This window comes from Orycteropus afer, unplaced genomic scaffold (assembly GCF_000298275.1).
Source record: "Orycteropus afer afer isolate SDZICR_OR568_19922 unplaced genomic scaffold, OryAfe1.0 scaffold00040, whole genome shotgun sequence".
Taxonomy (NCBI): domain Eukaryota; kingdom Metazoa; phylum Chordata; class Mammalia; order Tubulidentata; family Orycteropodidae; genus Orycteropus; species Orycteropus afer.
Genome location: NW_006921627.1, coordinates 7,375,078 through 7,380,720, shown reverse-complemented (window position 1 = coordinate 7,380,720; position 5,643 = coordinate 7,375,078). Strand labels below are relative to the sequence as shown.

The 5,643-nt window shown below is 38.2% G+C and overlaps 1 protein-coding gene across 1 annotated transcript in view; it reads left to right on the top strand.

Moving 5' to 3' along the window:
• CRACR2A (calcium release activated channel regulator 2A) overlaps positions 1-5,643 on the top strand; it is a 134,630-nt gene that overhangs the window by 73,218 nt on the left and 55,769 nt on the right. The gene's annotated exons all lie outside the window — the stretch shown is intronic.

Below are 5,643 nucleotides of genomic sequence, written 5' to 3'. Positions count from 1 at the left end.
GTTCAAACCCACCAGCCACTCCTCAGAAGGAAGGTTGGGCAATCTACTTCCATAGTGATACCACCTCGGAAACCCAAGGAGGGGCTGCTATGAATTGGGTCCGACTCGACAGCACATTACAACAACAACAACATCAATTACTCATATGCAAGTTCAATGTGAAGCTGAAGAAAATTAAAACAAGTCCACAAGAGCCAAAATATGACCTTCAGTACATCCCACCTGAATTTAGAGACCATTTGAAGAATAGATTTGATGCATTGAACACCAGTGACCAAAGACCAGACAAGTTGTGGAATGACATCAAGAACATCATGCATGAAGAAAACAAATGGTCATTAAGAAGACAGAAAAGGAATAAAAGATGAAAATGGATGTCAGAAGAGACCCTGAAACTTGCTTTTGAACAGAGAGTAGCTAAACTGTTAGGAAGAAAAGTTGAAATAAAAAAGTTGAACAGAAGATTTCAAAGAGTGGCTTGAGAAGACAAAGTATAAAATGTTATAATGAAATGTGTAAAGACCTGGAATTAAAAAAAGAAACTAAATGGAAGAACATACTCAGCATTTCTTAAGCTGAAAGAACTGAAGAAAAATTCAAGCCTCAAATTGCAGTATTGAAGGATTCTATAGGTGAAATATTGCACAATGCAGGAAGGAATACACAGAGTCACTATGTATCAAAAAGATCTGATCGATGTTCAACTATTTCAGGAGGTAGCATATCACTAAGAACCAATGGTATTAAAGAAAGAAATCTCAGCTGCACTGAAAGAATTGGTGAAAAATAAGGCCCCAAGAAATGATGGAATACCCATTGATACATTTCAACAAATGGATGTAGCACTAGAGGTGCTTATTCATTTTTGCCAAGAAATTAGGAAGACAGCTACCTGGTCAAATGACTGGAAGAGATACATATTTGTGCCCATTGCAAAGAAAGGTAATCCAACAAGATGTGGAAATTATAGAACAATATCATTAATATCATTTGCAAGTAAAATTTTGCTGAAGATAATTTAAAAAATCGTTGCAGCAGTATATTGAAAAGGAATTTCCAGAAATGCAAACTGGATTCAAAAAAGGATGTAGAATGAGGAATATCATTGCTGATATCAGATGGATCAGACCTGTGTTTTATTGACTATGCAAAGGAATTTGTGTGGATCATAACCAATTATGGATAATATTGTGAAGAATGGGAAATCCAGAACACTTAATTGTGCTCATGAGAAACCTGTACATAGACCAAGAGGCTGTCATTGCAAAGAACAAGGGGATACAGCATGGTTCAAAATAAGGAAGGGTGTGCATCAGGGTTGTATCCTTTCACCATACTTATTCAATCTGTATGCTGAGCAAATAACCCAAGAAGCTGGACCATATGAAGAAGAACATGGTATCAGGAATTGGAGGAAGATTAACAACTTGTGATATGCAGACAGCCTTTCTTTCAGAAAGTGAAGAGGACTTGAATGAAGCACTTACTGGTAAAGATGAAAGACTACAGCCTTCAGTATGGGTTATGCTTTAACATAAAGAAAACAAAAACCCTCACAACTAGACTGATAAGCAACATCATGATAAACAGATAAAACATTGGAGTTGTCAGGGATTTCATTATTCCTTGGATCCACAATCAATGCCCATAGAAGCAGCAGTCAAGAAATCAAATGATGTATTGCGTTGGGCAAATCTGCTGCAAAAGACCTCTTAAAGCGCTGAACCCAAGTTATGATATTTTCTGTAGCCTCATATGCATGTGAAAGCTGGACACTGACTAAGGAAGACTGAAGAAGGATTGATGCCTTTGAAATGTGGTAAATACACCATGGACTGCTAGACGAACAAACAAACCTGTCTTGGAAGAAGTACAGACATAATGCTCCTTAGAAGCGAGAATGGCCATTTCGTCCCTTTGTACTTTGGTCACGTTATCAGGAGGGACCAGTCCCTGGAGAAGGGTATCAGGCTTGGTAAAGTGGAGGATCAGCAAAAAAGAAAAAGACCCTCAACAAGGTGGATTGACACAGTGGCTGCAACGATCCTGAGGATGGTGCTGGATGGGGCAGTGTTTAGTGCTGGTGTATATAGGGTTGCTATGAGTCAGAATTGACTTGATGCCACCTAACAGCAACACAATTACTAATGATGTACAGCATCTTTTCATGTGTTTATTGGCCATTTGTATATATTCTTTAGGGAAATATCTATTCAAGTTTTTTGCCTATTTTTTTAAATTGAGTTGTTTGTCTTTCAGTTGTTGAGTTTTATGAATTCTTTATATGTTCTAGACATTAAACTCTTATCCTATACATAGTTTCCAAATAAATTTTCCCATCCCTCAGACAATATTTACACACGAGTAGGACTGGCCATCATTAATTCACTCATGCATGCTGTATTCATTCATTCATTCTTCAAAAGGAAGTTGAGTGTCCAACTCTGTGCTAGATATTAGGGAAAATCCGCTTTCATGGAAAAGGCAATGTTACTTGCCAGTGCTCGATGCTTTACATATATGTTAACATGCCCTTGTTCTAGAGTGAAAACACTTACTCTGACTTCTGGCAGAAACTTGGTCCATAGGCCTAAGATAAACTGTTCTGCCAGCCTGGCTCATGTGTGGTATCCTGTACTATTTTGAGTGACTAAGTGGATGGAAGAAATGAGTTTGGATTTGAGATTTTACCCTATTAAGCTATCTCCAGTTTTAAAAAACAAAAAGACTTTCAAGTAGCTGACTTAAAATAAAATCAAACCAAGCTCCTCCATTCTAATTCTTGGATGACCAGTGTGGAAGGATAGTGTATTTCATTGTAAATGAGCACAATCAGTTCCTCCTCATTGAGAGCAGGTCAACAAGGCACAGGCATTTAACTTTATCCCCAGAATTAAAGATTCAGGCTCTTAAAATTCAATCAACTTTTAAAAGCAACAAACATCTGAAGACACAAGCATTAGAACAGCAAATGGTAATAAACACCCAATGGTGGAGTGTCACATCACAGCATGGGTATTAAAATCTTTCCAAAGTCTTATCTTAATTAACCAAGGCAGAGGCACAATCTCTAGAGGCTGGGAATTGAAAGGGCTAGGAGGAGGGGAGCATATGATTCCAGAAGCTTCATGACTTGTTTTCAAGAAGGTTGAATTGTCTTAGGCAGCCAGAAAACCTGCTGAAGCTAAAGACAGTGTGTTCTGTCCAAGGAACCGGAAGAGTACTTCAAGAATGTTATCTGGGTCTGTACTCTGCAGAATAGAATCACAGAGCGGTGGTACTGAGAGGACCTCAATGCTCTAATCCAATTCCTTTATTTTATAAATGAAGAAACTGAGGCTCAGAGAGGTGTAGTGACTGACCTAAAGCCACACAACAGGCCACAGGAACAGAAACTCTTCCTTGATATTTCTGTGCATCCTTTCACAATATCTTGCTGCTGATGCTGCAGCAGAGAAAGGGAAGTTCAGAGGTAAACATACTTTGTCACTTAGCAGCTTGAACTATGAATGGGGAAAATTAGTTTTCCTGTTCTACAAAGATGCTCAAGGAAGGAGAACTAGATTTTAAAATGAAGTAAAACAAGAACTATCAAGCAGGAGGAGTAAAATTACAGAGATGAAGTTCAGCCAAAAAGCAGCACCTCTCTTGTTTTTAAATTAACTTTTATTTCGAATAGGTGGTTTATGATAAGGTACAAGATTGAAAAGGCACAAAGGTTATATACTTAAAAAGAGGTCTGCCTTCTCCCATGACCCTCAGGCCACACCAACCTAGGGACCACCAGTCATAGTTTTTTGTGGATCATTCCAAAGATATTCTATGTATATTCAAGCATACACATTATTTATATTATTATTAATATTACAAAACAGTAGCACACAAGGCACCCTGTTCTGCATCTGCCTGGTGTTTTTAACTTAACGATATATGTTGGATGGTTTTCCGTATCTCATCTCTCTCCTCAAAAGAAAAGCAGGTCCCTGAAAGCAGCTAGGTACTGCTCACCAATTGCTACTCCAAAAATTGCCAGATTCTTTCTCTAGGAGTTCACAGATTACCTAGTTATAGACTTCTAAATTCTCCAGGTTAGAAGGACTTCAAAGGTCAGTTAGTCAAATATCCAAGTGCCATTTTTTTAAAAATAGACCATTTTTTGAGCAGTTTTAAGTTTACAGAAAAATTGTGTAGAAAGTCCAGAGAGTTCTCATTACCTTCCCCCTTCCAGCTACACACAGTTTCCCTATTATTAACATCTTGCATTAGTGTGGTATGTCTGTTACAATGGATGAGTCAATATTAATACATTTGTAGTAACTAAAGTCCATGGCTTACCATAGGTCTCACTCTGTGTTGTACAGTTCCATGGGTTTTGACAAACACGTAATGTCATGTGTCCACCATTACACTATCATACAGAATACTTTCACTGCCCTAAAAATGCCCTGCATTTCACCTATTTATCCCTCCTCCACTCCTAACCCTATCTTTTCACTGTCTCTATACTTTTGCCTTTTCCAGACTGTCATATAGTTGGAATCATATTATATACAGCCTCTTCAGACTGGCTTCTTCATTTAACAATATGCATTTAAGACTCCTCCATGTTTTTTTGTTGCTTAATAATAGCTCATTTCTTTTTATCGCTAAGCAATACTCCCTTGTATAGATACATTATAATTTGTTTATTCATTCACCTATTGAAGTCACCTTGATTGCTTTCAATTTTGGCAATTATGGATAAAGCTGTTACAAACATTTGTGTGCAGGTTTTTGTGTGTACATAAGTTTTCAGCTCATTTGGGTAAATATCTAAAAGTATGATTCTGGTTCAAATGGTAATCTTATGTTTAGTTTTGTAAGAAATTCTCAGACATTTTCCAAAGTGTGCGTACCATTTTGCATTCCTGCCAACAATGAATGAGAGTGCCTATTGCTCCTCATGCTTACCAGTATTTGATGTTGTCAGTGCTTTAGGTTTTAGTCATTCTAATAGGAGTGCAGTGTGTTTCATTGTTATTTTAATTTGCGATTCCCTAGTGACATATGGAGTCAGCCACAGGGACCCAGGTAAGGGTGGTAGGAGAGGTTTCCAACAGGGAGGCAAACTTGTCTGTCAGTTTGTCCTACCATGGTGATGTGTTGATGTGAGTTTTGAGGCTGAGCCACTGGTGTTTTTAACCCAGCGGGATGCACATGGTGCACAGGTACCATCCCAGCTTACAGACTGAGACAGACTAGGAAGAAGGAAGAGGCCGTCCACTTCTCAAATAATTGGCCAGGGAAAACGTTTTGAATAGCAAAGAAACACTGTTTGATACATTACCACGCAACTTTATGAATAGTCCAGTTAGGTTAAAAGGCTCTCAAAATAGGACTGGGAAAGAGCTGCATCATCTGAGTAAACCCAGCATTACTCCTATGGATAAGATAAAGCTTTCGAGAACACCATTTGCTGATGTGGCACCACTCAAATTGAAGAGAAACAGCTGCAGGCATCCATTAATCATTGGAACATGGAATATACGAAGTATGAATCTAGGAAAATTGGAAGTTGTCAAAAAGGAAATGGAACGCATAAAGATTGATCCTCAGCATTAGTGAGCTGAAATGGACTGGTTTTGGCCATTTTGAATCAGACAA